The sequence below is a fragment of the Sinohyriopsis cumingii genome, chromosome 17, assembly GCF_028554795.1.
Source record: "Sinohyriopsis cumingii isolate HCF-2022 chromosome 17, ASM2855479v2, whole genome shotgun sequence".
NCBI lineage: Eukaryota > Metazoa > Mollusca > Bivalvia > Unionida > Unionidae > Sinohyriopsis > Sinohyriopsis cumingii.
Window position 1 is genome coordinate 9,486,732 of NC_142977.1, and position 25,401 is coordinate 9,512,132.

The 25,401-nt window shown below is 36.1% G+C and overlaps 1 long non-coding RNA gene across 3 annotated transcripts; it reads right to left on the minus strand.

Moving 5' to 3' along the window:
• Positions 1-1,327: 1,327 nt before the first annotated feature.
• On the minus strand, positions 1,328-25,401 carry LOC149777724 (uncharacterized). 3 transcript variants are annotated; one of them, XR_016415449.1, is made up of 9 exons: positions 24,487-25,398; positions 23,859-23,979; positions 19,813-19,927; positions 4,339-4,464; positions 3,911-4,000; positions 2,853-3,049; positions 2,190-2,347; positions 1,887-1,993; positions 1,328-1,438 (listed from the first exon to the last, which is right to left on the minus strand). It is a non-coding gene; the product is annotated as an uncharacterized LOC149777724 (long non-coding RNA). The 3 variants fall into 3 exon arrangements; XR_016415450.1 differs by having other exon boundaries at positions 2,853-4,000; positions 24,487-25,401; XR_016415451.1 differs by lacking the exons at positions 4,339-4,464; positions 19,813-19,927; positions 23,859-23,979; positions 24,487-25,398 and having other exon boundaries at positions 3,911-4,316.

The window sequence follows — 25,401 nt, forward strand, 5'->3', positions numbered from 1 at the left end:
GAGTGTTTGAAATGAATGAGTTCATTATGAATCGAGTGGCACTACATTTCAAAAGCAAAATTGGATTGAAATGCAAGAACTGTAGTACGGAATTAGTGTCGGTTCTGGATCGTAGAATGGAATTGTGTGTGTGTGATTGGATTTTTAACGTAGCTTGAATAATTTTTCAGTCATATTGCTACGATGTCTGCAGTGTGGCAGTTTATAGTGATGTATAGCACTGGGGCATCATGCTGCAAACATGTAGTATGATGTTGCACCCAGTCACATTATCCTGACACCAGGCCGATCAGTCCTAACACTAACCTCTTAATGCTGAGCGTCTAGCGAGGCAGCTGTTAATACCATTTTTGTAAGTCTTTGGTATGACTTGGCCGGGTTTTGAACCCATGACCTCCCGCTTCTGAGGCGGATGCTCTAACCACTAGGACATCGGAGCAGTCAAATTGGAATTATAACAATTACAATGGAAGCAATTTGTATTATGCTTGTTGGGGCAATCCTCACTGATGGCTGTCAGTGACATCATCATGGGAATGTGTAACAGCCACATTTTGTAAGAACAAGGTGTAGTTGGTGAACAATACAGACACTTTTCTGCCATTTCCACTGGCTTCAGATCGTATAATCTTCCCTCATTTTCCTCCATTTCCATGTATTTGGCCATGAAAGCAATGAAGACCTAGAGAGATTTAATAAAATTTGTAATTGAACTTGCTTTCATAATAGTCTGTGGGAGGGGTCCTCTTCCAGGCTGTCGGTGTCATCATCATGGAGAGGTGTAACAGAGCTAACAGTTACATGTTGAAATAACATTGCCATAAGATTGTGGCAATGTCATATAATGTTGTGGCAATGTGATTTGGTGAACTTGCTGGAATGCTGTATAATGTTATTAAAAAAAACTTCCTACAACATACTCACAACATATAAAACCTATATGCAAATCTGATGAAAGCTGCTTGTGTTTCTGAAACACATATTCCATACTGGTGGCAAGAATGTCCAAATCTACATTACAAAAATGAAAACATTACCATCCATCTAGGAGTTGCAAATTTATGAAATCCTCTTGTTGGATAGTTTTGCTAACAGGCTTTACAGCAGGGCCTTCCATTAGATTTAAATGTGGCAGGTAAGTTGACAAAGTAGGGTGAGGGGTCGGGAAGACCTACCCCAATGGGGATAATTCATTTTTTTTTTTTTTTAAGTAGCATGGTGTAAGGTAAAAGTAGATGGGCTGATAAGGAATCCACTGAATTTACAGACTAAAGGTTCAGACATTTGTTTTTAAGAGAAAAATGAAAGAAGGAAACAATACAACAGATATTTTAATATGACTTTAATGTTTATTTTCTAGATTTAATTAAGATTATGAATTAGAATCAGTCTCCAACTCCACTGTAAAGTTTATCTATTACTTCTTCTGCTCAGGCACCTGCAAATTAAAACAAAATTGTAATGCTTAAATAAAGTCATATCATCTCAGCACTACTTATATATTCAGAAGTCATGTTAATCAGCATTATAAAAATGTATGAAATTTTCTTCACTGCACTTGTGCTTCCCTTAATATCGTTAAGCCAAGATATAAGATAACTTTGCACTTGTCATTTCTGGCAAGTGGATAGTGCAATCAATTTGCGCAAAGATGAATTTATTTCGTCCAAATATTTCATGTGAATAAAAATTCCAAATGGAGGCACTTGTCCGATCAGACAAGATGTATGTATATTGTAGTTAGCTGTACTCTAGCTCTGATAGTCCTGGGCAATAGGATAAGCTGATTTTGTTATCAGTTTAGAAATGCATCCGCTTTGCAAATACTATGCTTTAAAAGACGAAATTGAATCCAATATTGATGAAATAAGAGTCATTTGGATTACCTTGTTTTTTATCATTCTGCGTTGGTTGGATGCATATTTGAGGGTCTCTGATATGGCCTCTTCCATTCCATTTGCCTTTGCTTTGCCATTATTTTTCAAGCAGGCTTCTGCAAGAGTAATACAATGTTTTAAAATAAGTTTCACAACAAAGGATGCATTGCATTTTTCTAAATGCCAGCAATAATCAATGGAATATTTTTAAAACATGTACTTTGAAATGTGGTCTCAAGTTACTTTATCAATTCATTTAAAAATCTCTGGCAAGTCACATGAAAAACACAATTTAAATCAAGCCATACTTACCTATCAAAACCTGACATATCACAAGCTCTTGAAATGCTTTTTTCCCTTTACGTCCCTTTGGACTATACTCTGGCCAGTCTTCTTGTTCCAAGCTTTTTTATCATCCTGCAGACACTATCCCCAATTGTAAACCTGCCAAGGGAGCTCAAGTAGCATATCTGAAAATAATAATAATAATAATAATAATATTACTATTTTTTGATTTTGATATTATTATTAGTAGTAGTATTTCATGATTGATGTGACAAAATATGCTTGTATATGGTTATTTTTTGCCATGGTTTTGCAAGCAAATTTATTTTCTCTAACTTGAGAAAAATTTGATAACATTAACTACGCAACACAATGTACTAACAGCAATTATAAACCAAATTAACCACCGTGAATCTATTAACTTCATAAATGACATTCACTCCAGGATGGAATTAAAATAGCCACATAATATGTAATAGTATATGTAGTAAAATACCTGTTACATGTTCATCTCTAAACATGTTTTGGCCTACATCCATAAGACAAAACAGCTGACCACTACATGTTCACCCCAACCCCAAAAATAATTATACAGGCGCCGCAGAACTTGCATAATGCATATTGAGGTTCACAATAGCAAATAAAGGTTATAACAGTTTTTTTTAAATAGAAAATAAGGCCCCAATTTACCATCTTCTTGGAGAGCTTGGGATTCTCCTCCAACCTCTGGCAAAGGCCCTCTAGTTCCTCCATTGAATCACATGGCATTGCAAGAATTTCTTCTCTATATTCTGTGTCTGGGCCTTGTTTATGAACTTGGAGGGCCAGCTGCTCCAACAAATTCTCAACATTTGTGTCCAGTTTCATAAGTACATTGAACTGGAAGTCTGTAAGAGATTTGTGATGAAATTAGTTCTGAAAGATCAAGATCATTATTATAAACTCCTTATAAAGATCTGTACAGTGAACATGGGTTTAACAATGAAAAATATTTATGGAATGAAATACATGGTTTTTGTACAGTTTATTTGAAAATAAATAAAACTTTTCCCTATAATCCTTTATGTTTTTATTCCCTGGATATGTTGTTTCACTGCTGGTGTCTGTAAAGTCTGCATTCAATGTAGATGGTTTAAGCGTCTGACTTAAGAAAACAATGGTATACATAAGAAAGGAAAGTAAAAAAAAACCAATGGAATGATGAACAGTCGACACATCAATGAAAAACAATTCATTGTTTATTTGCACAGATAAGTCTTGAACAGTATGTTTTATGACCTATAATTTAATTAATTAACATCTCACAATGTTCTGAAATAACAGTATCTAAGCTACAAGAGCTTGTGCTTTCATGTCATAATCTTCCATTTTCCAAACAAATTTTGATGTTGACTCAATGTATATGACCATAGCATTGAACACTAACATTCAAAATGTCTACAAGATGACAAAACTATTATCAAGTGAAGTGACAACAAACCAACGAGTTTTACGTGCATTGAACATAAGCATTTTTAAATGCTACAAAATGTGTTTTTAGTGTACTGCCACAAATTACCCAACATTCTGTCAAACATAAAACAGTTCTACTACCTTAGATGGGAATTAAATTCACGAATACAGTGTATAATTGACTTACTCGTACTTAGTGAGCTGTAAATGAAATAAGAGATTATATAAAAGTCAACACCTGTAGTATTTGTTTCATTATTCTATAATGTACATTTTTTTCCATCCTCAATACTTACTACTTGCAGAGGAACTGGCAGAGAGAAATCTTTATATTCTCCACTCCAGAGTGGATGGGGATGGTGATGGTGTTGTCCTTCTGGATGCAGCTAAATGTATAAAAATAATCACTAGTCCTTAATTGCAGTAAAAAAGAAACAAAGAAATCAGACTGGATTGTTTGGCATGTAAACAAAATGCATACTGGTTGCAATGACCACTGTATATAAGGCAGTGATACAATATATCACAAAATGCATTCTTTTTTAACAAAACATCTAATCTCATATATACAGCATCATGAGTAAGTAAGTACTCTTAAACACATCTTATTAAACAGACAGAAAAATGATGAAATTTATACATACTTTTGATAAGGAATTTCCAATTGTGGCATGGTATAAAAGCAACTGATAAAAAGAGACCAGATAAACTAAATAGCACATACCAGCAGGATAAGAGGAAATCTTGGAGTCTGCAAAATACTCTCCATTTCAGGAGGTTTTGGATGAGATGGCTGACCAGAAAGGTTTCCACTTGAGTTTTCATCTTTTTTTCAGTTCTTCATTTTCATCTGAAATATCAATGAGAACTTGTAAATACTGTATGAGTCCTTGAATACACTGACTCCTTGTGACATACAGGGTTTGCAGAACAATCGCTAGCAATATTCACCACTTTTAAATCCAGCTGGTGAATTTTCACCATGAAATGCATCCAAATGCAGTGAATAATCCTGGATCAAAGACAAAATAGTGTACAGAAATGTGCAATAAATTAGTCAAGCTCCAGACAAAACAAAGATATGATTTATCTCTGATTCATAATGACTTTTCTTGTGCTACACATTTTACCAATGCAAATTACATTGAATTTTGCAAATTAAATGGTACAATTAAGATATGTATGTCAAAAGATTACTAATCTTCAGCTTTCCAATTAATGCTAAACACAAGTATCAAGTCATGTATTTAGTCTTTCACCACCAATAAATGCATTCTTAAGTAATCATCCTAGAGTGCACCAAAGTCATGTGAACTTGATCCAATTCCAACATTACTGCTGCTTCAGTGCTTAGATCCAGTATTGCCTTCACTAACTGATGTTATTAATACCTCTCTCTCATCAGCATAATTTCCATCATTTTTCAAAACTCCCATTGTAAAACCTCTGCTGAAGAAACTAACACTACACCATAACGATTTAAAGAAATACTGCCCGGTTTCCAATTCATAAAAAAAAATCTTAGAAAAGGTTGTTCGATCCCAGCTTGTATCTTGTCTGAATTCAAACAGTCTTTTTAGCAATGTACAATCTGCATATCGCCCTTGCCACAGGACACACATTGTGTCTGCAAATAGATTACACTCCAGCCCAGCTGATCTATGTTGTGGTGTTCCACAGGGGTCTGGTCTTGGACCTGTTCTCTACATTCTATACACTCAGCTGCTCTCAAGTGTCATAGATCATCATCCAGTGTCTCACCAATTGTACACTATGACACCCAAATATACAAATCTATCCACCCAAATGAAGTTGATGCTACCATCCAAGGTGTAGAGATGTGCATTTCTGATGTGAAATCATGGATGACTTGTAAAAAGCTGCAGATGAATGATGATAAAACTGATGCCATTCTGATCACAACACAAAGACTTTCTCATTCACATCCTTTACCTCACACAATAAATATCAGCAACATCAATATTAAATTCACACAATCAGTACAAAACCTAGGTGTTACTCTGGACAGTACTCTCACATTGCACCAACATGTCATGAACATATGCAAGGCTGCATATCTTGAGCTGAGACGCATCAGCTCCATTCTCATATCTTTCAGTTGATGCCACTAAAACACTTGTGTGTTCATTACTACTTTCAAGACTGGACTATGGAAACTCAATTCTGTCTGGTTCATCTTAATATCTACTGCAGAGACTTCAAAAAGTTCAAAACATAGCTGCTTGGATCATACTTAGAGTACCACAATCAGAGCACACCTCCCCACTGCTCTGTACCCAACACTGGCTATCCATTTGATCCAGAATCAAACACAAAATTTGTTCTCTGTGCTACGTTTCACTGACAGACTCTAGTCCAACATACCTATCCGACCTCACCTATGTGTACACACCAGCAAGATACTTACGCTCCTCTTCCGACAATCATATACTCATTATTCTCACTATGAAAACAAAGTCATATGGACAGCATTCTTTTGCATACCTGGGCCCAACAACATGGAATGAATTGCCCACTGAATTTAGACACAAAGACTCAGTGATACCATTCAAGACTGCTCTCAAAACTACTTATTCTGACTGCAAAAACAAACTTAAAGACTTAATAATGTTAACTACCTTAAATATTCTCAGCATGTTTTTTATGTTTTCTAATTTCATGGTGTTTGTTTTTGTAATCATAACATTGTGTATGTTTTTATGTTGTCGAATGTTGCAAAGCGCTTAGAACTTCTAAAGATTAGGCGCTATACAAAGTCCTCATTATTATTATTATTATATTTAGCTTGGATGAATATTTTTAAAATCAGTGGCCATAACTAAAACAATGGGATTTTGTTTTCTGATCATAAAAGTATGTTGGACACCATCCATGATGTACAATGCTGTCTGACATTTCTATGCACCTAAGGTTTCCATCTCAAATATTAAAGCAAAATGCATACCAAATTTGACAGATTGACGAAAATAAAATAAAGCAATGCTTACCATTTGAAAAGAGGCAACTGTCACTAGAATATTCTATTCAAAATGATATTAATTTTGGACACAGGGATACCACCCCCATGTTTTCCTGACTCGTGATGTGTCGGCCTATTCTGTGCACAGCTTTGAAAAGATGTAATGTTTATCCATCGAGCTATAGAAATGAAATACATTTACTGTAGACTGTTTCTGTCAGCAGTTAAGTTGAGTAATTAGGTCAGGTTTATAGCTAGTTTACAAAATTCAATGTAGAATGCCAATAAATGACAAGATATATTTTTGCAAACTAAAGTGATCTTGAAAAAAGATTAGTAAAGTTTAACATTTTATAAAAAATAAGCTATTATGTGGAAGAGAAACAGCAATGAAATACGATGCAATGTGTTTACATCTTGCTGATGGGGGAAAATTACTAAAGAATTTAGAAACAGACTATATGCTGGGGAATTTTTTGAGAATTTATGTTCTGGCGACAAGTTTACATATTGGGTAGCAGATGATTTTGCATGTGTGGGACAACTTCTTGCAAAATTAGAAACTTGGATTAAAATGCAGTATTGTTTTAAGGTATACATTACCATATTTTATATAATGTATTGTATGATTCTAAAAGATGCATAGTTAATCAGAATTTCTGGGTTACAGATTCAAGAAGGTCATGGAGTGGGTCTACATGTTGACTAATAAATTACTATTTGATCCCCTAGGTGATATTTCAATTCTAAATTAAAACCAATAATACTTAATGTATAACCAAAAATGCGACAACCTGGTGGAGAGGCGAAAATGGATATAAAAAACTTCTATATAGCCTCAGCAAATTTAAACTGAATAAATAGGGAAAAAATAATTAAACTAAACAACAAGACAAATTATGATATGATTTTCATACAAGAAACACATAATAAGTTGACTAAAGAACTAATAACTTTATGTGAGGAAAAATTAAATGGGGTTATAATTGTGAATGATTATAAGGAGATGTAAGGGGAGGGGTAGCTACTTTTATCAAGAATAAAATGGGAGTAACTTGGGAGCAAAAAAACAAGGGAAACTTTTTGCAGGAAGATTGATACATATTGTGATAGAGGACACTCATTTTATAAATGTATAAATACCTGCTAATAAAAACAAAAAGCAACAATTCATTGAAAACCTGTTTAAATATGTAGAAACAATTTCAATGCCCCCCCCCCCCAATCTGTGTTGATATTGATGGAAATATTGTGGATCTGATGTGCAATCTTACTGCATGCAAATCTTTCCAAAAAGCACCTATGTACTGTTTAGACACCGGTATTTGGTAACAGCCATATCTAGCGCAAAATTCAAAATGGTCATAGGACAGAAGGTTGAGTAGCTACAATGTCATAGCCTCAATGTCTCCACGAAGTAGGGGTAGTAATATTTGTGCTAGGGTTGTGCTATTCCATGTCGATTTACAAGTAACCAAACAGGATTTGATTTGGAAATATTTTTCGCAAAAAGATCTCTTCTGCCAATGGTAGCTCAATGGCTGGGAGAAATACTGGCAAGTCAGATGTGTATAAAATGTACAGCAATGTGTGCAGATAAAATTGTCAAAAATTTTTGCAGGTTTTAATTAAAGGGCTATATCAGCCTTGAAAGTGCCAGAAATTATCATTATAGATGTGGCTTGAGTCTACATGTTTTCAGTTAACAAAAACAGAGTATCAAAGTTAGTAACTGGCATCCTTGATAATTTGACTAACAACTATTTTTAATTAACCATTTCAGATTTATAAATATATACTCAATAGTAGTGAAGTGGGACGATATAGCGTCAATGGGACTTACCATTAAAAACCACCCTGCGACGATATAGCGTCAATGGGAAATTTAACATTACGGAAACCCCTGGGACGATATAGCATCAAGGGGAATTTAACATGGGAATATGGGACTGTTTAGCGTCAAGGGGAATTGAACAGGGTGGGACTGTACAGCGTCAAGGGGAATTTAACATGGGCAACAAAAAAAAAAAAAAAAAAATCTTGGGCCTGCTGAGCATCAAGGGGAAATGGAACAGGGTCGGGACCCTATTTTAATAAGGTCCCGACCTGATGGGTCTATGGAAATGGAACTTGCGAAAATTGAAACAGGGAGGGGTCTCTATTTTTTATTTTTTTTAAAACAAAAAAGAAAAGGGTAGGCAATGAAAGTCAAGATCTTTTCGAGACCTATGAGTGGCCCTGAAAAGGGCCTTTGGGTTTCTTCTTCTTCTAACTCTTTCACTTCTTGAACCATCTCCTAACTTTTACCAATATTCCTGTCATCTTCTTCTTTATTTCTGACTCAGGCATCCAGTCAGGATGACCTATCGCTCGGAATTTCTCCTGTATTCTTATCCAGTTATTGTTGAGTTTCTCAAAGCTTTCTTTTCTCTTTCTATTTTCTTCTTCTTTTCTTTCCTTAGACCACCTTTCTTTGATGTTCTTTACTCTTCCGTCAGCACTTTCCTCATTACTTCTTCCGTTTTTGTCAACTGGTCGAACCCCCATTTTACGTATCGCCACTCCATCCAATACAATACTTTTTCTAGGAAGCACCCGACTTGGATGACATGGTCCAGTGCTTCCTTCAAACTTCCCACTCTGACATAAGGTGGGTCAGTAAATCCTCTTGACTTGTTGACTTCTTCTTCTATCATCCCTGCGATGAGATCTCCGGCCACCTTTAGTCCTTTGACTTGAATAGTTAACAAGTCTTGCCTATTTCCATCACTCCATTCCTTTTCTATTCTTCCTACAACATATTCAACATCCATTATCCAAAAATAGATATCTCTTAATAGACTGAATAATTTTGTCACCTCCATCTTCTTTGTTTATTCCGTGGAATGGTCTGAACGATTGTTGTTGTTGTTGAGTTGAATTATAGTGGCGTGCACTTCGCATTGAGCATGTACCACTGGTTTATGGTGCCACAGGCACCTAATTGATTACTCCTTGGAGGAAGGAATGGAGCCACTTCCTCCAGGCATTTCTGTGTTCACAGAACACTAATTGATTGGGCTGTCAGGTCAAGGTACTTTTGTGTACACATCGATCTGATTGTAAGGCCTATGTTTTGTTTGAGTGGGATTGGACCCAGCACACACTCTGTCATTCATTTGCATTGATTAGCGACTAGTGGGATTGGACCCGATCTAGTCCGTATTTTTAATTTATGATGCGTGCACTGCACGTATGTGTTTTGATGTCTGTCCATCGCAAAGGGCGAAAGTGGTCAGGCTCGGGCAGAGTTGTCTTGCCACAGGTTAGCAGGGTTTTTCCGATCCAGGGTATTTTTGTTCTAAATTTCCGTCTTTGGAATTTTGAATCATAAAAACTCTGTGCTGTTTTTAAGAGAGATAGAGTCTATTGAGGTCGATGTTAGCTTTTAGGTGACAGCATTTGTCGATTGGTTTTGCAGCCTTGTGCTGCTGGCCCTGGATGGAGTTGGTGTTTTTTCCATCTTACTGAGTAATTGTTTTTGGGTCCTAATTATCTAGTTGTAAATTTTGGTTGCAGCCTTGTGCTGCTGGCCCTGATAGTCATTGGGTTTTTTTGACTACCTTATACAAGTAATTTTTGGGGTGGTATTCTATATATTTGTTATATTTGCAGCATTGTGCCGCCAGGCCTGATAGTCGTTGGGTTTTTTCGACTACCTTATATGTGTAAGTTTAGGGTCTTAATACGGGGGATCCCTGATGGTCTATTCTTGCGACCACCTTATACGTTCTATTTTGGGACTATATGGTTATATCTAGTCTTTGTCTTAGCTGTCACCTATGTAGAAGATAGACTTTTGGAGCTGTTGGTTAGGGTGTTAGGTGAGTATTAAGTTAGGAGAAGTGGAGAAGGTATGTTTTGTTTTTCCCACCACCCACCCCCTGTATATTTCTTCCTGGTATTTGAACTAGGTGTTTTTTAATTTAATGATATTTGTTTGTAGAGTTTTATCAGTCAGTGGGCTAGTTTTGATAAAATGAGTTTTTCTATTGTTCAGAATTTGGTACTTGTTTTGTGAGTGCATTTATTTTGTAATACTTTTGGCTAGATTCGGATTAGATTCCCTCGTCGATCACACTCGCCTCTCATAAATGGAGAGTTCGGGGAGACCGAATCCTTGTCTTCGCCATTGGTCCAAATTTGATATATGTATATTTTATGTAAGTATTTATTAGTGTAATTTAGATGATTTCATTGCTTAGCCGGTTTCGGATTAGATTCTCTCGTCGATCACACGGTCTGAACGACGAATACTGTGGGTTCTTATAGTTAAAGCGCGGATGTGAAGGAAAACATCCCCCTAAGACTAAAATCTTATATTACCTAGATCATCACTTAAAAACGTACAATTCACAATCTTCTCCTAGAGCAAAAGTAATTCACATAGTGAGTAATTTCAGACCACTGCCATTCAGGGTAACGTTCAAGAATCTCACTGAACTCTTTTGATGTAAACGGTCTAAAGCGATATAATAGTATGAATGCACCCTTGACCCAGAGAAATCTAACACACTGGTTGACTTTTTTCACTTATCTCTTGTGAATTTCTCGGAATAAAAGTTCTACAGTTACCCATTGAGATTTCACTCTGGCAAGCCCCTGCCAAACTTCCTTGTAAATCTTCTCTTGCAGTTCTTTAGGTAATGATTCAATATCGTTTTTGAAATGAAGTTTAAATACTGGTCTCCGTGATGTCCAACATTTGACTCCTAACCAATCTGGTTTCTTCTTCAACGACATGGTAAGTTACTTCAATGTCTCGGTCCCATTAAGGGTAAGTAATGACAATTCGGTGACCAATGAGCATGTTCTAGATAGGCCGAATCTTGTGGTTCCCAGTGGTGAAGTGACACACCACAACTGAAGCACCTGACTTTATCCCCTTCGTCCAAGTAGAAAAATCCAGCTCTGGCTAATTCTTCGGGGATCGGTCCTCCCAGATACTTAGGCCATTTTCCTTTGAACGATTGAAGACGATTTTCAAAGTCGCAGTATTCCGACAAACACACAGGGAACGAATATTCGTCTTTCACAGGTTCGTTTCGATGAGGGTTGGGTGACATGGACAGGAGTTTGCTCAGGGCTGGATGACATCCGTAGGGGGGTAGACATGAAGGTGAACATCCACCTTTAAAATGAAACCCAGTAAAGTGTCCAAGAGGGCGAGCGGTATCGCTTTCGCATCCCTCAGGTTTGACACGCACAGCATCACTTTCCATGATAGGGGTAGTGAGAACAAAGTTCTCATGATGCTTTACAGCATCGCTAAGGTCACAGAGTACAGCATCGTTCCCATCGCAAGGCTCACAATCGCATTCCACTTCAGAAGCCCCAAACTTGAATTGTGCCTTTCTGAACTTGTTTTGTGTTTCTCTGAAAGTATTCATCTTGTTCGCTTGGTCTTGGTAGTCACAATGAACTATCGATCTTGACCATAGCCCCTTTTTATACTAGTCGCAATGCAGTCTCAAGCTTGTACATCGTTCCTTTTTTATGTCTAGTTTTGGAAGGTACCGTCTCTAAGGTACCGTCATAATTGTACCGTAGTGTAATGGGTGGAAAGGCCATAGAAAGGTAAGGGCAGTGCAAAGACCATCGAGTATGTTCCAGAATAGCTGAACCTTTATAGATACATAGATCCATTCGTAACTTCAGTCCACAAGTGAAACACTGTACTTCGTATCCCAATCCTGACTCAGGTCCCAAGTAGACAAATCCTGTTCTAGCTAAAACATGCGAAGCAGGTAATCCTTCCCTATCCGTAGGCCATATTTGAAACGTGTCCAATCGACAGGCACAATCACAATAGTCAGGTAAGAAGACTGGAAAATGGTAGGGTTTGAACTTGGAGTTCTCATCAGGTTTCTCACTTGATTCTTGCTGTGGCGAAGTCATGCTTCTGGTGAGTGGCTATCCACTTACAACCTATGTTTTATACCGACATGTCCATATGGCAATGTAAAGTGATTGGGAAGCCGCACTCGCTTCTCATACACGATTTGACAGACTTTTTCCAAGGGTCGACTGACGATGTGGTGAGTGGGTAAACGTACAATCTTGTTCGGTTGATAGGTGGTCACTTTAAAGTGTTCATCTTCTCTAGACTGCAAAGCTTCTTTCAATACGCCAAAGTTCACCACTCAACTGGTACGATAATTCAGAGTCAATCCTTTCACTTTACACTTCGTGTGCACTTCTCCTTGTTTGTCCTGGTATTCGTAGCCATAATTTTTAAGACCGCCACTGGCGAAACTTAGAATCTTGTCGTCAGAATGCTCGTCTGTCCAGGCTCCTAAACGGTCTCCTTCGATGTTAGGGTGCTGTTAACTCGGGTGATCGATGTAGATGCAACTGTCCATGTCAAAGTACAGGACGCGTTCCCCTAACAGTTCTAAAGCTTCGTACAGTTTTAAGCGAGCATGTGCTGTCATGTAAGCCGCAATGATAACATTTCCAAAAGGGTCGACTTCTACAAAGTCCAGATCTTCTTCGTAACTGACTAAGATCAAATCTTCGCAAATGACGTCCACGTGTTTGATGAATTTAGTTTTGTCGTGAATCATCTGGAAGTAGCAGGAAGGTTCTGTCAAATATTCCGTCTTGGGTAAACACGGTCGTTGTGCCATTTTACCCCACAAGCAATTTAACATCACTTTGGCAAACGATCGCCTGCCTTCATTTTTCTCGATGTGATCTAAAGTAATGCCTTCTTGTGCCCAGTATTTCTCTTTGAATGTCTTTTGGTCTTCGGGAGTGTGACACCAGGACGGATAACCACTGGCTTCTTGCTTTAGTTTCAAAAAGGCATAAACGTAGTCTGCCAAAATGCCTTTCTGAGTGGGGTCACCCTTGTGGTATTGTTCTGTCTTGGGAATGTGACAGATTTCGTACACTTCTAACAGTTGGTATCCCATGTCCAGAGCTTTGAACAATTCTACGCTGACCCACATCCCCTTCAAAGCCCGTTCTTCCTGGGTGTACTGACAAGGCTGGTCTTGGTTGCACGTTTCAGCACAAGTACGGCACAAAGGAAACATCAGTTTGTCTTGACAATGGTGAGGTAGAACGGGATGGTACAAGTCAGTGGGAGCCAAAACTTTACATTTGATCAAGCCTTCGTATTGTCGAATGTTTTTCAGGTCGATGTGTTCCGTCAACAATTGTGGGTGCCCTGCAGGAAAGCGACAATATTTGCACACGTAGGGATACAGTGAACACACGTCCAAGTATTTGATTTCTTCTCCTTTCTCTTCGTCGGCTTGGTACAGCAAACTGGTGGCATTGGTCCTTCCTCCGTACAAACTATCCCTTGGGTTCAGAGGGTCCATGAACTGGTAACTTTCCACGAGGCGTTTAAACTCGGGATCGGTTTTCAAACGGTGATCGTACTCGTGTTCCCACATTTTCACCACTTAGTATCCTTCCTGTTCTAACTTTAGGCATTGCTGACATCTCGGTGATGAACCCTTCTGCTTTCTCTAACGGTACTTCGGACTTGAAATCCTTAAACTTCAACATGTATTTGTAAGCCGTAGTTCTAAATTTTCTAGAGGGACGCTTTTCCGTCTCTTGAATGGAATAGCACTTTTCAGGGTTGACTAAGGGTGGTGAAGTTTGTTTAGAGGGTTTGGATTCTGGTTCACTCATGTCCTCTTCAAAATCACTGGCATGAATTTGTGCCAAGACTTCAGCCCTGGTACGAGGCAATAAAGCACGTTTCTGCCTCTTTCTTCTTCTTTCTTCTCAAATGAATTGGATCGTTTCATCTTGATAGCAAAAAGTCAAATGACTAAGGTTTAAACACCATGGACTAATTTATAGTCATAGCAGACCAGCGTATATAAAAGGGTATGTGTCTTGTCCTTTCACTATTCATTTCACTCTCAAACCGAGCACAACGATGGAAGAGACTACCCAGATCGAACGTTTCATCAGAGCTTTGCGAGGGGTCATTAGAAAATTCTCTTCAGACCAGCCGACGGATTACTCTCCTTCCTTTCAAGATAAAAGTCAAGATACTTGCTATATCTGTCAGAAGAAAGGGCATTGGTCTTCAGAGTGTCCAGACTGTCAAAAAAGAAAAAAAGGGGCTAGAAAAGACAAAAGTCAAGATACCTGTTATTATTGTCAAGAAAATGGACATTGGTCTCCAGATTGCCCAAAAAAGAAACAAGAGGAGTCAGAAGAAGAGAGGGATTCTTCAGAGGAAGAAAACAGGTGAAGAAAAAGAAACAGGAGAAGAAAAGAATAAGAGAAGAAAGTGAGGAGGAATAGGAGGAAAAGACTGTGATGGTGAAGAAATTCAAAAAACAAAGAGAATGAACAATGAGACAGAAGAAGTTTATGAACTTTTTAAAGTGCTCTGTTGTGAATTGTGAATTGGATTGTAAATATTTATAAAAGAATAAATTAGGTATTAAAAGGTAAGTGTCTTTGGGTTTTGATTTTAAAATAAGAACCTACACTCACACACTCATACACACGTACTATAGAGGTAAAATGTTTTTTTTTTTAGTTTGAAAGTCTATCTCTTTTCGACAGACGTGGGTGGCCCTGAAAAGGGCCTTTTTTGGTGTAGGGGTTCGTTTAAGCAATCAACTTTAACTGCCTTAAGCCTTTGCCACGGCCAAGGCCTACTTCTGGACTGCGTAGTGTTGATGATGATGATTTGGTTGAAATCACTAAGGGTGGCACGGGAGGCTTAGTCACAGGGTTGGAGTGTTTAGCTTGGGAAGGTCATATTCTCTTTGGTCGTAATAAAGAAGTCTGATAACATTTGTTTCAGACTTCTTAACTCTGCTAAAATGTCTAACAGTACCGTGACCATTTGATTTTCACACCCTTGTTTCTTTGCTGCTGCTTCTTCTTCTTCTTGTTTTTTTCTTACCTCTTCTACTTGCTGCTGTTACTGTAGGAGAAAAGCTTGTTCCGCTTCCTTTTGCTGTATATAAATTTCTCCAATTCTTCTTTCTGTCTCTAAATTTCTCCACGTGCGGTAATGAAGGAGAAGGTGATGAAGGTTCCGGAACAAATTCTTGCGAGGTAAGAAAATCCACAAAATCCCAATTCACCTCTTCTGAAAGTAAGTCCGGGTTCCCTTGGGTAGTCTCCGCAGCTGGTGCACCCCAATTTATCGTTTTCTGAGTTTCCATCATGTTGAAAAACTGTCGCATGAATTGACTGCGTACAGGTGCTAGCAAATCTATATAGACCACGTGACGTCACAGACTGCTCTCTTTGGATTGGATGTGGGCTGACTGAATTTTGTAACGCGTGTTTGGATTGGTCAATGAACTCAATCCGTTTCAATCCTTCCTCTCCCTATAAATAAGTGCAGTTCACTGCATTCCTTCACCTGTTCTCAGCGCCTCAACATGTGGACCAACGTTCAATCTTCTACGCTTGTGTCTTTGATGATGTTCAGGACAGACATACCGATGTACGTCCGATCCAAGTGGACAGTTGTCTATAGGACATATACCAGCCTATGGATACGTAGGATCTTTGTGGAGAAGCAAGGATGTCTCAAAAGAGTTTTAGTCTATGGTCCTGCAGTCAGGCGAAGCCTAAGGACAAGAAGAAGTCACAGATGCCCTTTATGTTAAGGGCATATTAACATAAACCCAAAGGCTCTTTTCAGGGCCACTCACAGGTCTCGAAAAGATCTTGACTTTCACTGCCTACCCTTTTTTTTATTTTTTTTTGTTTTAAACAAAATAAAAAATAGAGACCCCTCCCTGTTTCAATTTTCGCCTGTTCCATTTCCATAGACCCATCAGGTCGGGACCTTATTAAAATAGGGTCCTGACCCTGCTCCATTTCCCCTTGACGCTCAAAAGGCCCAAGATTTTTTTTTTTTTTTTGCCCATGTTAAATTCCCCTTGACGCTATACAGTCCCACCCTGTTCAATTCCCCTTGACGCTAAACAGTCCCATATTCCCATGTTAAATTCCCCTTGACGCTATATCATTCCAGGGGTTTCCGTAATGTTAAATTTCCCATTGACGCTATATCGTCCCAGAGTGGTTTTTAATGGTAAGTCCCATTGACGCTATATCGTCCCACTTCACTATTCTCAATGTGTTTATACCAATATTAAGTTTCTGTATGTCACTGTGTTTAAGTTTTGATTTTCTCTGTTTTATTTCACTTGATACAAACACATGCTGACTAATCGTGTCATGCGGTGTATCTCGATCATACTGTAAAAGTGCATAGCTTAACACAGGTTTCGAACTCTTGCTATGAGCAGCAGCAGTAAACATGGCATGTACCACGAGAAATCAACTTTTTTTCTTCTTGGCTATAAAATCATTAGGTACTAATGTGTAAACTATTAAGTTGGTAATTTTTTTAATATAATTATTGTGCAGATTTACTAAATGTACTTTTGCGATACTAAGTCCAATGTTTGTTTAAAGGTTCTAACAAGCTGGGGTTTTTATGCAATATGTCATAAGTATATAAGGTGTTGTGGGCTGCAGGTATGAAGACAGCTCAGCAGCTTTCTAACTAATATTGCAATTACTATGAGCTTTTTTAAAAGTTATTTATTTTCTTTAAGTTGTTTCTTACTGTTCTGTATATAGTTTAGAAACTTTAAGTAATATTTTGGACTAGTCCGATAACATAAGACACATCACCCAATATTTTTGTTGGGGGGCTGATGGGTCTTACTGCCTAACGAAGGGTGCTGTGTGGAGCGTTTTGATGTCGACTAACAGTGTAATGAAAGTCAAATTTTCAGAAATATCACACACAACTGGTAACCAATAACAATGCATTTCTACAAAGTAAAGTTATAATGTTTTTGTCAGACTTTACTTACCCTGATGTCTTTTCTCTAATAAATTCAAATTCTCACAAAAGAACCAGACCTGTTTTCAAGTTTTGTTGGTCCACATTTCAGTTGGCTGGAAAGCGATGAAAGTCAGAAATGGCAAAATCGGGTTAAGCTGAAACATTATTCTTTAAGGAAACAAATAAAAATATGTTTTGCCTATTGGAACTGTAAGTAATGTTTCGTTTCATTCAAGAAACATATCCCCCACATGAACCTACTTAAACAAACTTTGGCGTACCTCGACTACCGTTGCATTGCAACAAATTCAAATGTATGTCAATGGAACATGAAAATGTGTCCATTTGCTAGTGTCATATTTTCACTCCACCAGGATAAAGACAGCACTGTAAGTATATTAATTATACATAAATTAGTGGAAGAGTGTCGATATAGGCTGCCAAGTGTGTGAGCTATTCCTGAAACTTGGACTACTCATTCCGATGTCAATCGACATTGGAACCCATATACATGGCCGTTATTTGGGTATTAAGACATAGCACTAAAACAAAAACAACATGTGCTATGTCTTACATTGTAGAACTATATTTTGGACTTGTACATTTTTGTTTAAGATTTTATTTAAGCACAAAATATTTATTGATGGAATTTAATGTGCTTTTCTCTATTCTAAATTATATAATTAATATTCATTCCTAACTTATTTTACAAGCAAACTACATAAAGTTATATCATTTGTTATAAGAACTTGGCTATATTGTCAAGTGAGTGTTATCTTCACATACCAACACGTTTATTTTGTATGTACTGATTTTCTGTATTTAAGACTCTAATTTCATGCCTGAGAAATTTTTCTTATGCTGCAATACATGATTCAATTTCTTATACAGTATAGGTCCAAAAATGTTCTTAGGGATATAGAATACCCAAGTCATTGTGAGTGTTATCCTTGCTGATTTGATCTTTGCAATACAATTTAATCATTACTTAATCCATGATATGATTGAGGTTTTTTTAAACTAGTAATTTTTTAAATTACATTACATTTTTTTGTAATGTAACAAATCCAAATCACACACACACACTTAATCTAGCACTTCATACACATAATTCCAATGTCTTCACAAAAAGCTCAAAATGTCAAAGTCACTGTGAGTGTTATCTTCACCGACATAATATTCTAACTTCAAGTCAACAATAACTTATTAATCTAGCAATCCAGAAAAGCATAATTTAATGACATTTTTCTTTCATAATTTACTAGTTTTCTAAGTCTGAGGTGGGCAAACTATTTTTCAATGTACCCACAGGTGTGGTGAATGAGAAGTGAAAAACATCATACGATGCCACAACTGAGCCAAACTTACACGGCCAATTTGCCACTTGTGGCAATTGGTGACAAGGTTGCCCACCCTGGGTCTAAGTCAGTGTGACCATTGTCATTACCAGCCTGAAACCCAATTTAATGCCATTTGTATAAATTCATTTCAAATAAATATTATGATATAGTTGAAGTGTAAAGTCAAGCAAGTAGTCTGTTTGCAGATTTTACATTTTAGATATTACAGTAAAGTCATATTTTCTCTTGTGTAGTAAACTTTATTGCAACTGGTTCCAAAATAGTAAATCTTATTCAGTTTTCATTCACCAGAATAGGTATTAATACAATCCTGAATTAACTGTATGGTACTAAAATATACCTGGATCTTGTGTGAGATTGTAATATACAGAACTATACCTCAAGACAACAATAATATATTGAATTTATATTATATCAAGACTGTCATGGTTATGAACTCCAACTTTATTCAGGTTTTTTCATAATAAATGATCATCTTGTGTTATGGCTGAAAAGAAATCAAAGTTCATTTTAACTCCATTCTCTCCACATTTGTCAGTTGTTAAGAGGCATACTCATCATCAGTGTTATAGCAAAATGTAATCTTATCTGGATCAATCTTGCTGGTGTAATATATGAATGGAGAAAGAATATTATCATCCAGATTAAAATATTTTTTATTCAGACTCTACTGAAAATTTTAGCTGGATATGGGATACGGAGCCTGATGTGTACGAACAAAGCAATGTGTACCATGACCTTTTTAATTTAACATTTTAAACTCCTGCAGAAGAAAGAGATTTTTAGATCCATTAAATTGTATTAACAAAAACATTTCTTCAGTATGATTTTCCTTTACTTAGTAGTGACAAAACTCATATTTTAAAGTTGTTGTTTTGTGTTTGGTTTGGCTTTTTATGGTAAAGCAACACAAGTAAGTTATTTAGTGCCAAGGCACTTTAAGTATAGTGCCTTGCCCAAGGACGCACCATGGTAGCTAACCCAGGTTGGTCCGATGGTAGAATTTGAACCTACCTTATTTCACAGGTCCAGAAAGCTAACCACTGAGCAACTACAGCTCCCCATCTTATAGTGGAATGCTGGTATACTTTATGATCAAGAAGGATGGGTTGGGGTATGCATGTTGCATCTGAAAAAAGTGATGGAATTTTTGTTTACATAATATTTTAGTCATACAATATGAATCATTTTCTATAGATTTAAGATGTATCAGATCAAGTTAAGAAAAATTACATATTCTGTTTCCTGGGAATGTACTAAAATTCACTGTTATTGTTTGATTTTTTTGGTAGTAAGCTTACTTGGTATTTTTTTCTTTTTAACTTGAATACCTAATTTGTTAACATCCTGTCCTAAATCTTCATGGTTCTGTCTATAAAGTGACAACTGTTGATACATGCAGGGAAGTTTTTGTTTATATCTTTTGATTTTTTGTAGTTCTGGAAGTTGCAGTATTTGTTGTTGTATTATTAACCATTTCAGTAATTTAATGAATGCAGAGTATACTGCTCTATAAATGAAATTTAAGGGAAGATAATGTAAAAGTATGTTTCACTGCAAATATAAATTGTTTAAAATAATAATATATCATTTATCATATGACTATTCAATTGTGGTAACTAGTATTCCATCCAATATCTATATATTAAAATATGTCTTTTCATACAGCTGGTGATCATTTAGATACAAGTCCAATTGAACATAATCAAATTATCAGTGCAGGTGTTTTTATTAGTAGTAGTATTGCAAGTATAAGTGTTAGTATTAAGATTTCGTATACAGGTATGATAAGTGTATTATAATGTTTAAATGATGCTCCTTGTTACAACATAAAATATGTTCATTGAAACAAATGGTTCACTGGTAAATTGGCAGTAAAGGTCTTCACTGAATTATGCTGCATAAACTATTTTACAATAAAACATATACTGTATGATGCATCTCAATTATGATGATGTGGAGGAGGAGGATTAATAATAATGCAGTTTAAGTTATCTTCATCACATAAGTTCTAGCAGATGTGTCATTTTTATGTGGCTCATTATCAGTTTGAAACTAGTCTATGATTCCTGGATCTGGACATATCTGGTCCCCTGCTGTTGTGCTGCTATGGTCTTTACAGTTCATTAGGATATCAGTTACACTGGTTTACATTTAGAACCCCATGGGATGGAATGCCCAGTTTGAAACTGAGAGAATGGTTAATTATCCATAATATAACTCCTGCAGTTATTATTAGGTTTGATATCAAGGTCTTTCATTAAAAGCTTTTCAACTCATGTTCTGTTCTACCATACAGACAAATAAAGTCAAATTCAAGGCTTTCAGAATTGTCCAGTTTGTTTCATGTGTTGTCAGTTTAATGGGCAGGTAACTAACTGTGCAGCAGACAGACTGTATATTGCCACTGTACCATATAAATATCAGTGCTTAGTCTGCTCTCAGTGGCTGTGGTTTGATTAGTTACAAGTGTCATCACATGTGACTAATTATTAACCAATGTAATGAAACTTATGTAATTAGAAGGCTGTATTTAAAAACTCTAAAGATCTTAAATGTGTGCTAGTGGGTAGGGTTAGCAGTTATACTCCCAATTATGTTTGTGACGAGCAAAAGCAGCTGCACACATTTGAGCTTTTAGTTTGGTTCTGGTAGGGTCAAAACATGCAGGTACATTTTGATCTTTAAAAATTAACATAATTCCCATGTAATACTTTCCAAACCTAAGTATGCAATTGATTTGATAAAAGTTTCGAGATTACTGTTTAGGCTCTGCTCTTACAATACTAGATATACCTGACTACTCCACAGTGAAATGGCCAACTGTTAAGTTATATAAGCCAGATGAGTAATGTTAGCCATTTGTTTAAGTGTTTTCTCATTAATTTCATTTGTGTCACAGAGTTGCATGCAATATTTCTTTCTAGAATAAATTTATTTTATTTTCTAATTGTGTATTTTATGGTCTCACTGGACAGTTTATCTGGTGAATTTTCATCCGACAATGACCAATTACAGAAAAATGAGAATAATTTTACACTGAAGATACTAACAAAAACAAACTAATGATTTTTGTAGAAAGCATACATGTGAGATTTTGACTGCAGTAATCAGGTTAATTCCTGATGCAGCTATTGGTTTCTATACTGAACCATCACTGCCACCATCTCCTAAATTTTACATTCATTTTTGACAAGAAATAGCTATTTTCAATATTTTTCTGTGACAAGGCAGCTAAAAGAATCAGTATGTGGCTTATGCATGAATAAAGTTCACCAGTACTATAACAAATTAGCATACTTTTCATCACCCCTCAACCATCTAGATTTTTTTATATTTGCCTCTGTAGCAGACACATAAAGGTCGGCAGCTCATTTGCAGACCAAGTTACGCATTTGATCTCCAATGCTCATCTAACTGTGACAGGCAGTCACCAACAAGCCATCCTATTTCCATGCCTAACTCAAAGTAAATCTAAACCACATTATAGATTTAGCTTATGTGTGAATTTAGAAATGCTAGGCTTGTGATAATTTAGTTCATGCCTTCTCCCTTAAAAATTAGGTGTATGTCAAAATACGAAACTATCCAGTGAGACCTATGATGTTAATTTTAATCCCCATGGGATTTGTGACATAAAAAACCCAAATGCTTTATGTATTAAAAGGTAACTAATGGGGGCAGGATCTGCAGTGAATCAATGGTATGTATGCTAGACTCCTGATAAAAATGTTTGTGTTACAATCCTGTTATCAAGTCAACCAGGTTACCTACTGCAATGTACCCTTGCCTTACTCCAATTCCCTCAGTACTCTGTAAACAACTAGTGTTGCTGTATATAACAAAACCAGTCCATATTGATTTTACCTATTTTACTAAATCCTGACAAAAATAATTCTCTAAATAAAGCATGATTAATATGTGAAGGTCTCGCATGTAATCAAACTCTTCCAAGCTTTTAATGATATGAACCGATTTATCAATGTTTATCAAATTTACATGAAAAACTATTTCTTATTTGTTATCAAATATGTTCGATGTTTTGATCATATAAGCATTTCTGCTACATTAGATCAAAATAATTTTTTTGTCAGAAATAGAGCCCTTATAGTATTTGCAAGGTCAACCAATCAGATGCAGAATTTGAGTTTAATATGAATGAATATTTTTTTTACAAAATTGCTCCTTTGCTATATCTTGATGAGATAAATCTATTTACCAAGTCTGATAAAATTAATGAGAAATAGTTTTAAGAGCAGTAGCAAGAATGGCTAGTGAGATGTAGAACCACCACATTATATGCATAGAATTTGCTTACAGTCTCAGACATACAAGCAAATAATTAAACAAGTCAGATCTAAATTTGATCATAAACACTGTTGTGCAAGTCGTAAGAAACTCTGCCAATCAGATGCAAGGTCACTTCATTAACATACCTTTATCACACTCATAATAAGCATCATTGTGAAGCTTGACTATATAAGCCCAATGGCCAAGTATGATCAAACTTGAATCAGCAGTAGTGGTTATAACCTCATGTATCTGTATGCATGTTCACTTCTTCAATATAGATCTCATTTATATAAGCATGCATTCTAAATTTAGTAAAAACTGCACTATATGTATAAATACTGCATGCAGTGGTAACATGTTCAGTCAGGTGAAAGATCACTTTATTATTATTAATGGTTAACACTCATCAAACTTCTAGGACAACTTAATGATTTTAGTCTATATTGTGGAAGTATGGCTTTTAGGCTGGTTAAAAGAACTCAACTAATCTTATACATGATCACCTCGTGTATATACTTGGATTTTGCTCATTATTAGATTTATCCAAGATGTTGATTTAAGCCCAAAACCAAGTTTTATATAAACAAACTGATCAGAACTATGGACTCCAAAGTAGCTAATTTCTTACTGTTGAAAGACAGAAGGGATGTGAAATAAATAACACACTCTGGACCATTACATAAACCCACTTAGCCTTTTGACCAGTTGAGATAAAATAGCAACAATAATGTTAATTCAGATTGATAAATTATGTTTTCTCACATTACCTCTAGCCCTTTTCAACATGGATGGTATTTTTCTTCACATATGTCAGGTCTTAATTAGTGGCCCTTTCCCATCATGAATGTTGTAGGTGAAACTCTCAGAATTAGGTTTTTTAATTTGTATCTGAAAAAGAAAAAAATTATTGGTCTCTATATATCAGTCACCTTTTCTGTATTAGATTAAAATACCAAATGTATATGTGTGTGTGTGTGTGTGTGTTCATTTTAGAATTTAAGCATACATGTCTCCATGTGTTTATTTCACAATTGATGATGATAACACATAACTGGTTCAATTGATAAAATGTTATTTCTGACTTCTTACAACTGCTCATTATATCTGAATTTACATTCAATGTTTGTTTTAATTAACATATTTGGGATAATGGGCAAATTATTTTTTTTGTAGTTTATCATTATATCATTTATCAGTAATTTATCATTCAAATATTTAAAATATAGTACCATTATACTGACTTCATATTCTGTATGATATCCCAGCAATACATGTTAAGCAGATCAGTGCAAATAAAAATGTTTAGAATGTATAAGTTACTCCAAGCTCAAAGAAGATCTGCAAAAGATAATCTCCAACATATTACCAAACAAAATGCGAAGTTAACGCAGTTACCTTTTTTATGATGTCTCAAACACCAACGGTACTGTACAGGTACGTCTTCTGAGTTTTACCGTCATCTTGTCTTTCAAACCAGAATTAATTTCTTGAGCTCTTACAAAATGAAGAAAATTTTAAATACTATAATTTAAGCAGCTTCTTTACCTAACATAAGATAAATTATGGCACAGTGTTATGTCTTTCAGCACGACGCAACTTCACATTTGGACGGCGTGCTGTGTGAGCATCCCTGACACAGCAACTGACATGAATTCTCTATTAGCAGACAATAATTCGGAATAAATCCTCCGCAGATCTAACGTTCTCGATTTTTCATAGTTCCACTTTTTCACTGTTGCATTTGTTTGATTGTACAATCGCTAATGAAGTTCAATGAATCAAGTTCATCTGCTGTCTGAAATCCCGGTTCAGTTGTTATTTTCTTCCGCGCATGATGCCGTGTAAATACAAGTTACGGTCGACATTCAAAGTGGTTTAGGTTAATTTATTATTTTCCTTTATTAAGGTCATTTGCAGAAAGTGTTTCGCTAGGATGAGATAATTTAAAAAAAATATAACAAAAAGAGAACTTTCTTTTCCAACGCTAATACTGGATATATTTCAATTTGTGATTGATACTATAAATAAATATTTTAAAAAAAATATTTTATCCCGTGGCTTCGGCGCGCCACTCGTTTTTGTGGGTTTTTTAAAATGTTGTTGGTGTTGTTTTGGTTTTTGTGTGTGTGTGTATCACACTAAGAAACATACCAGGTATTAGGCCTAACGTAGGAAAAGAAATTATCCTCTATTTGTTACTATTCTTACTGTAAAATGACGCAAAAGTGATCAAATTGCTATTAAGATTTTGTTTTATATAACACTTACCGCTCGTTTTCCTCGAGATAAAGCAGCCACTTCAAATGATTA